The sequence below is a fragment of the Pistacia vera genome, unplaced genomic scaffold (genome assembly GCF_008641045.1).
Source record: "Pistacia vera cultivar Batoury unplaced genomic scaffold, PisVer_v2 Contig1039, whole genome shotgun sequence".
Lineage (NCBI taxonomy): Eukaryota > Viridiplantae > Streptophyta > Magnoliopsida > Sapindales > Anacardiaceae > Pistacia > Pistacia vera.
Window position 1 is genome coordinate 213,221 of NW_022195070.1, and position 9,773 is coordinate 222,993.

Below are 9,773 nucleotides of genomic sequence, written 5' to 3' on the forward strand. Positions count from 1 at the left end.
GATGTGCCAACTCTGGTGGTATCTCGGGAAATGGCAATTTCTCTTTCTTTTGTCTTTGCCTCTCTTCCCGCTTCTGTTCATCTTTCCTAGAACTGGTTGGTTTCTTTTTAGTAACTATCTCTTCATCAACTTCCTTATCAGAATCTTCCTTTTCCTTTGATGGACTTTCTTCTTTCCCTGATTGTTCCACTTCTTCCAAAATTGTCCCACTCCTCAGAGTTATTGCATTTGCTTGCTTACGTGGGTTAGTCACTATGTTGCTTGGCAGGGAACCCTGTGGTCTCTCATTTAGCTTTTTAGCCAATTGCCCCACTTGTACCTCTAAGTTTCGAATGGACGCCCCTTGATTTCTGAAATTCATCCTCATCTCATTCATGAAACCTTGTGGTCTCTTGCATAAATTTTCCAAACATATCTTCCAGTTTTGTCACTTTTTGCTCTCCTTGTTGATTGTTCACCCCTGCTTGGTTGTTTGGCATTGCTCTTTGGTTCCATTGATTGTTTTGCTGATTCTATTGATTCTGATTGCCCTAGGATAGGTTCAAATGATTCCTCTAGCTAGGATTATATGTGTTGGAGTACGGATTGTTCGGTTGCCTTTGATTTCCTACCAAGTAGTTAACCTATTCTGATGATGAAGACGCTAAAGGAAACGTGTTCTCCACGTGGCATTCACTTCTCACATGACCACCTACACAAAATTCACAAATTAGTTGAGGAGCTTGAATAGAATTTACCTGCATACTTCCCAACTATTTTTGAAGTGCTATGAGTTGGGCTGAAATGGCGGTGTATGCATCAACTTCATGAAGACCCATAGATTTCTACGGTTGCACCCTTTCATTAGGTCTTTGATAGTTATTACTTGCCAAAACTTCAAGCCTTATGAGCTTCTTCCGATGTCTTATTTTACAGTGCTCCTCCTGATGCTGCATCAACCATAGTTCGCACATTAACCATCAATCCATTATAAAACGTTTGGACTTGCATCCAAACTGGCAACCCATGGTGTGGACATCTCCTCAGTAATTCCTTGTATCTTTCCCATGCCTCATATAATGATTTAAACTCTTCCTGTAGAAAAGATGTGATATCATTTCTCAATTTCGCTGATTTTACTAGAGGAAAGAATTTGGTCAGGAACTTCTATGCTAATTCATTCCATATTGTGATCGTTTCTGATGGTAACGCCATTAACCATCCCTTAGCTTTATCCTTCAATGAAAACGGGAATAGTCTTAATTTGATGGCGTCATCTGACACTGCATTTGACTTGAAAGTATCACAAATCTCCAAAAAATTTGCTATGTACAGATTTGGATCTTCCTTCAAATCCCCTTTAAACTGTACCGACTGCTGGATCATCTGGATGATTGCCAACTTTATCTTGAAGTTGTTCGCTTGTACCGCTATCTAGTTATGGTCGACCCACTGCCTTTAACTGTGGGAACTGAGAATTCCCTTAATGTTCTATTTTCTGCCACCTCAATTACTATGACCTCTGGTTCAACCGTAGCCGCTCGTTCTCTTCTCTCTTTGTTAAGTCTTCTAGTGGTTCCCTTAATCTCTGGATCAACAGGAACCACTGGCTAACGTCTTGCTCTTCGCATAAACTACACAGAAATAGAGAAAAAGTGAGATCACAAGCCAACAAAAAAGAACAACAAAAATTAAACTAACAAATAAAGAAACACAAAAATAAAACTACAATCTAGCTAACACAAGAAAAACTCAATGTTAACACAAAAATCAATCCCCGGCAACAACGCAAAAAACTTGATGTGTTGTAACTACAACATGCAATGATAGCAAGTGCACTAGTCGCACAAAATAATAAAGTGATGAGTGAGTATCGTTGCCACGAGGATTGGTTGCTAAGCACTAAATTTCCTTTTAGTTTTCAAGTTGGAGAAACTGAATATTGTTTGTACTTCTAATGAGACCGTGGTTCCCTGGCTTAAGCGATCGCTCCATTGTTGTCACAATATATGTCTATTGGATCAACAATCATGGGAACCACACCAAGTTCAGTAATGAACTTCTTAATCCAGACTACCTTTTTGGCCGCATCTGACAATGCAATATACTCGGCCTCCATTGTAGAGTCTACTACAGTGCTTCGCTTGGAGCTCTTCCAGCTCACTACACCTCTATTGAGACAAAATACAAACCTTGATTGCGATCGATAATCATCTTTGTCTGTTTGGAAACTAGCATCACTGTATCCTCTTACAGTGAGCTCATCTTCCCCTCCATAAACCAAGAACATATCCTTAGACCTCTTCAGGTACTTAAGAATATTCTTGATAGCCATCTAGTGATGCTCACCTAGATCCAATTGATATCTACTACAAGTGCTTAAAGCACATGAGACATCAATCCGAATACATAGCATGACATACATGATGGATCCAATTGTTGATGCATATGGGATCCTTTTCATCCTATCTCTCTCATCTTGGGTTCTAGGACACAATTCCTTAGAGAGATAAACACCACATGACATCGGAAGAAATCCCTTCTTGGATTCTTCCATCTTGAATCTTTTCAGTACTTTGTCAATATATGCAGTCTGACTTAGGCCAAGCAACCTACGCGATCTATCACGATAGATCTTTATACCAAGGATGTAAGTTGCTTTAAGTCCTTCATGGAGAAGCACTTGGATAACCAAGTCTTTACTGATTGCAAGTTCGGTATATCATTCCCGATCAGAAGTATGTCATCGACATATAACACTAGGAATGCCACTGCGCTCCCACTCACTTTCTTGTAAACACAAGGCTCATCTTCGTTCTTGATAAATTCGAATTCTTTTACGGCTTCCTTGAAACGAATGTTCCAGCTCCTTGAAGCTTGCTTGAGTCCATAAATGGATCTCAGCAACTTGCATACCCTATTAGCTTGCCCATAAAGAATGAACGAAACAATCGGGTTGTGTCATATACACATCCTCCTCAAGGCTTCTGTTCAGGAAAGCTATTTTGACATCCATTTGCCAAATCTCATAGTCATGATAAGCAATAATCACAAGCATAATCCGGATGGATTCAATCATGGCAACCGGCGAAAAGGTTTCTTCATAGTCAATACCATGAATTTGTTTGAAACCTTTGGCAACCAGTAGTGCCTTATAAGTATGCACCTTGCCATCCATGTCAGTTTTCTTCTTGAAGACCCATTTACACCCTTTGGGTTTTACCCCTTCAGGTGGTTCCACTAAAGACCATACTTGGTTCTGGTACATGAAGCCCATCTCAGATTTCATGGCTTTAAGCCATTTAACAGAATCTGGATCTGATATAGCGTCTTTGTAGGTTCTGGGTTCATCGTCTTGGTAGACTAGTATGTCACCATGTTGAGTCACGAGATAACCGTATCCCTCGGGCTCATGGCGTACTCTGCAAGATCTACGTAGCTCATGTGCTACCTGAGGTGGTTCACTTTGATCCACAAGTTGTGGAGTAACCTCCTCTTGATGTTCAACCACCTTTAGTGGCACATCATCCCGTCCTTCGTCTAGTATATTTTACGGTTCTAGAACTTCATCGAGTTCTACTTTTCTTCCACTAGTACTTCTTAGGAAAAATTCCTTTTCTAGGAAGACACCAGAACGAGCAATAAAAATTTTGCGCTCTTCTGGGTGGTAGAAATTGTATCTTTTGGTCTCCTTTAGATACCCCACAAATATACATTTACAGGATTTTGGGCCCAGCTTGTTCGAAGTCAATTTCTTAACATAAGCTTCGTAACCCCAAATCCTTAGATAAGACAAGTTGGGCTTTCGCCCACTCTATAGTTCATATGGAGTCTTATCTACAGACTTTGACAGCACACGGTTCAAAACCTAAGTTCTAGTCTCTAGGGCATAACTCCAGAACGATGCAGGTAAATCACTAAAACTCATCATGGACCTAACCATGTCAAGTAAGGTTTTGTTCCTCCTTTCAGACACTCCATTGTGTTAGGGTGTATAAGGAGGGGTGAGTTGTGATACTATCTCACATTCCTTCAGGTGCTCTGAAAACCTTGAGCTTAAGTATTCACCTCCTCGATCCGACCGAAGAGCTTTAATACTTTTGCCCAACATATTATGTACTTCATTCTTGAATTCCTTGAATTTATCAAAGGCTTCAGATTTATGTCTTATAAGGTAGACATAACCATATCTATTGAAATCATCAGTAAATATGATGAAGTATGAATATCCACCTCTGGCTTTAACTATTAGTGGACCACATACATCACTATGGATGATGCCTAATAGCTTAGTAGCCCTTTCACCTTGTCCTGTGAAAGGAGACTTGGTCATCTTGCCTAACAGGCATGACTCACATACCTCAAATGACTGAAAGTCAAAAGGTCCAAAACTTCATCCATTTAAAGTTTTGCAATGCGGGTCTTATTAACATGACCCAATCTACAGTGCAAGAGGTATGTCTGGTTTTGATCGCTATGTTTAGCTTTCTTGGTTTCAACATTGAGAATATATTTATTCTTTAAGTCAAGAACATATAATCCATTATATAACCTTGCAATTCCAAATAGAATACCATTCAAACTAAAGGACAACAATCCATTAGATATCTCAAAATGATACCCCATATTATCCAAAGCAGATACTGAAATAATATTTCTAGAAATAGAAGGTACGTGATAACAGTTATGTAGTTCCAACAACAAGCCCATAGGCAAACATAAACAGTAAGTCCCTATAGCTAATGCAGCCATATGTGCTCCATTTCCAACTCGTAGGTCCACCTCTCCCTTAGTGAGCACTCTACTCTGCCTTAGTCCCTACACATCAGTACAAATGTGAGTACCATATCCTATGTCAATAACCCAAGATGTTGAGGGAGAGAAGTTAATCTCTATCATAAACATACATGAAGTCGTAGTATCTAACTTCTTCTTGCTTGCGAGGAAAGCCTTGTAGTGTTTCCTCTAGCGGCCACACTTGCCACAAAAGAAGCAGACCACTTTGCCCTTCCCTATGCCACTCTCAGGCCTAAAAGCAACCTGTCCTTTGGGCTTGGGCTTGGGTTTGGCCTTGGCTTTATCCTTACTATTACCCTTTTTGTTACTGACAGTAACTAGTAAAATAGGCTTGGACTTCTTCAAGTCCTACTTTGTAGTCTTCAGCATGTTCAAAGTTCCGACAGGGTTTCCACCATCATGTTCATATTGAAATTCATTATGAATGGTGCATAAGAGTCTGGCAAGGATTGTAGAATCAAATCCATTTGTAATTATGCATCCAACTCAAATCTTAAAGTCTCAACCTCTTTATGTGCTCGATCATCTTGAGCACATGAGGACCAACTTAGGCTCCGTCAGTCAGACGACTCCCAAACAGTGCTTTCAACACCTTGTACCTCTCATGTCGAGCATTTCCTTCGAAAAGCTCCTTGAGGTGTAGAATAATGGAAGCAACGTCCATATTCTCATGCTGCTTTTGTAGTACTGGTGTTATCAATGCTAACATCAAGCATTGAATGCCATCAGCATCATCAAGGAACTTTTGATAAGTATCCTTTACTTCCTGAGTGGCATCAGGATCAGGGTCAGCCAAGTATGGCTTTTCAAGGATATACAATTTCTTTTCTGACTTGAGTATTATTCGAAGTTTATGATACCAGTCTGAGAAATTGGATCCATCCAACCTGTTTTCTTTCTCGATTATTGATCGCAGGTTCATAATGCTCATTTTGGTGAATCTACAATTGCAGAAAAGATAAAGTCATTATAAAGTTCATTATTATTTAATATGGTCTTTTATTAAACGATGCTCCCACTATTTTACTCAAGTCAATAGCCCTCACTATTAACTCGGGAAAGCCCGTTGACTTTCCTAGTGGATTAAGATCCCATCTAGCCCATTTCAAACCTTTGCTTTGGCGAACAAGCCAAAATGAGTTGATTAGGTAGGCCAACAAACTTAATCCACACCAGTTGATAGCTCCTACTATCAACCTCAAATGTGAAAAAGCCAAAAATCCAATCACAAAATCCAATGGACACTACATGCCATCGTCCTCAAGTGTGATTCTCAGTATTAGTAGAGTGGACACTACATGCCTCCACGTACACACAATATGTGTACTGCTCTACTCTGCCTATGACGTGGTTATCAACCTTTGCTTTGGCGAACAAGCAAAACCATCATTTTAAGTCAACCTATCACCATTAAGGAAAACTCCAATGCATTTTAACCTCCCACTGGTAGAAGTGTACCCTTCGATTTGGCGAACAAGGTTTCAGCAAACAGTGGTTTGATTAAAACCATGGTGATGGAAGGCTTACGTGACTTAATATCCTTTAATTGAGGGTTTGTTATTTAATGTCTCACCAGATTATTATCTTTGTTAGAATGACATTGTTTGGCATGTTATTGAACCTTCAACCTTATCATGCATTCTAAACAAAATATTAAAACGTGCCGATACATGGCCCAACTAAAACCTATTTCCTCGAGCCTAGAGGAATCAGTGGGTCACCTAAGGGTCCTGTAATAAATATCTTGAGTCTTCAATGTATGGTTGCCTCATCCTTTGCTCCGTGTTTAAGTACATTACAAAAATATCATTCTAAATTTACAATAAGAATAATTATACAAAATCCTTTACATCAATAAATTTAGAAACCTCGATTTACATTCGAGGGGAATGTGATGAGAATAGAATGTACATTGAGAAAAGGAGAAAGGTAAGACACGCAAGCCCTATTTAATAAATTACAACCATACATACCCAAAAAATTTTAAAACATTCACCATAGGTCTAAGGCTCATGTACCAGGCACCATGTAATATACAAACAAGTACATAGCATACATTTCAAAAACAATCAAATTTTTGAAATTGGTGGGTTAATTTATTACCCCCTGACAATTTACAAATGTGCAATTTGGTCTAAAACTTTTAAAACTTTACAATTTGGCCCCTATGCACTCAAAAGTGTGCTCGCTGCGGCAATGAGTTATATCATCGTAGCGTACGGTGATTAACTTGACATTCACACCATGGCGATGGGTTATATCGTCGCGGTGAGTGAACACCGATCTATAGCTCCGGATTAGTTCAACCAGTCACCAAAAACACACCAAACGGATTTTGCAATCAATCATAAACATTGATTTCAACAAAAATCCATAACCCAATATACCAAACTTGCGGATCATCAACAAATTAAAATTAATCGATTAATTGATTTCTTAAAACATGCTTTTAAGGCAGGTTTTAGACAGATTCTTTAAAGCAACATATCATCAATCAAATACATGTAATCAACAATCCACGTAAAACTGTAAAATCTGGTACCCTAGGCTCTGATACCACTGTTAGCAAACGATCCATTGACGTAGCAGAAAACAAAAAATATTTAACAACACGAATCATTCCATAGAACCAAGATCAGGGCACAAATTTACAATTTATATCAAAACAAGAATCTGCAGAAAATTAGTTTAGAGTTTAAGAAATCATACGCACATTTAGAGGCTCCTCCAACTTTGTCTCTGAACGTATTTTGCTACCGACCCAAGTGTAGATCGAACCAATGTAGTCCACACGAAGATAATCGCAAGGAACTAAAGAGGGATTTGCTAGATCCTCTTTAGCCTTAAGAACAAAGAAGAAAATGAAGTGTATTTGATTTAAAACCAAAACCCAAATCTTGCATGAGAGAGTTTTCAAGGGGCTATAGCTTTTTCTTTTCAATGAAATGAAATAATGAAAAATCCTTATTTCTCTCAATTAAACCTTTTCTTTTATAGTGCAAGTTTAATTGCCATATTCCCTTATGGAATAGGCTTGGGCTCCAACCCAAACACCCCTTGTTTCTAAACACTCCCATTTAGATATTTTAATTTTATTTATCATTATCTCAATTAAAATCAATTAATATATATATTTAATATTTATTAACATTTAACAATAATGATAATTTATTTAAATATATGCGAACACATATTTAAACGTAACCTCACTTATTTAATTTTTCTAACAAATTAAATAAAGGCTACGACCTCAACAAATTTAATTGTACTGTGAAATTACCAAAATACCCTTTCACCTAAAAAGACGGAAATGACCTTCTTTCTTTCTGGCTATTAAATTATCTTCTATGTACGTGACCCATAGGCTTCTCATATTACTGATAGAGTGTAGTATCGCGATTAACACCAATTAATTGCCTCACTAAACACAGACCAAGATTGGCCCCTAGCACCATTTACTGAATTGCGCCGTGAGATAACTTCTCTTGTACCTGGGAGTAATGAATCCTCTGTCTATCCACCATAGTCTTGATACACTCCTTGATGTAGCCAATCACCACCGTATTAACAGCTCTAAATAGAACTGCATTAGGCTAGTGTCAAACTACACCAATCGGTGCACAAGGCACTCTGATGATCTTAAGTCTAAGGATTATATGCACCACCATTCGTTAGAGGATTTGTTTTATAGACACTAGGGTTACCATCCATATGGAATCCTCTGGTGGGTCAGTCTAATGAACTTGCCTACAGTAAGCACCATGTGTTGCACTAGGTTGTCACCAAACAACCTTGACAAGTGAGATCAGTCATTGCCTTTCGACAGGGTCGTTCAACACTATGATAGCCTTACCGTATTATCTGTGCCCTTACTTCAGAATAATACTAGGGCTACGGACGTTTCTAGAATGGCCACCATATGTGCTCATAGGGTTCTCACTATCAAGATTTGAAACACTTGATACCCTCGTCACGGTTCTACCATTCTAAGGACATATATCAATACATACAATGATGATTTACGCGATATAGTATAAAATGCCTTTTATTGATCAATGAACATTACTACAAAGAGTCAATTCTACAATAATTGATTGGCTCTAGGGCATCTACTCTAACACCCAAAACCTACGAAGACGCTATATCGGATCCAGATTCTGTTAAATGGCTTGAAGCCATGAAATCTGAGATGGACTCCATGTACTAGAACCAAGTATGGTCTCTGGTGGAACCACCTAAAGGGGTAAAACCCATAATGTGTAAATGGGTCTTCAAGAAGAAGACTGACATGGATGGCAAGATGCATACTTGCAAGGCATGACTGGTTGCCAAAGGTTTCAAACAAATTCATGGTATTGACTATGAAGAAATCTTTTCGCCGGTTGCCATGATTAAATCCATCTGGATTATGCTTGCGATTACTGCATATCATGACTATGAGATTTGGCAAATGAATGTCAAAATAGCTTTCCTGAACAGAAGCCTTGAAGAGGATGTGTATGACACAGCTCGATTGTTTCGTTCGTTCCTGATGGGCAAGCTAATAGGGTATACAAGTTGCTGAGATCTATTTATGGACTCAAGCAAGCTTCAAGGAGCTGGAACATTCGTTTTGATGAAGCCGTAAAAGAATTCAGATTTATCAAGAACGAAGATGAGCCTTCTATTTGCAAGAAAGTGAGTGGGAGTGCAGTGGCATTCCTAGTGTTGTATGTCGATGACATACTTCTGATCAGGAATGATATACCAAACTTGCAGTCAGTAAAGACTTGGTTATCCAAGTGCTTCTCCATGAAGGACTTAGGGGAAGCAGCCTACATCCTTGGAATAAAGATCTACCGTCATAGATCACGTAGGTTGCTTGGCCTAAGTCAGAGTGCATATATTGACAAAGTACTGAAAAGATTCAGTATGGAAGAATCCAAAAAAGGATTTCTTCCGATGTTACATGGTGTTTATCTCTCTAAGGAAATATGTTCTAGAACACAAGATGAGAG

The 9,773-nt window shown here is 38.7% G+C and overlaps 1 non-coding gene across 1 annotated transcript; it reads left to right on the top strand.

Moving 5' to 3' along the window:
• Positions 1-1,000: 1,000 nt before the first annotated feature.
• Positions 1,001-1,107, top strand: LOC116124730. Its single transcript, XR_004127246.1, has one exon. It is a non-coding gene; the product is annotated as a small nucleolar RNA R71 (small nucleolar RNA).
• The last annotated feature ends 8,666 nt before the right edge of the window (positions 1,108-9,773 follow it).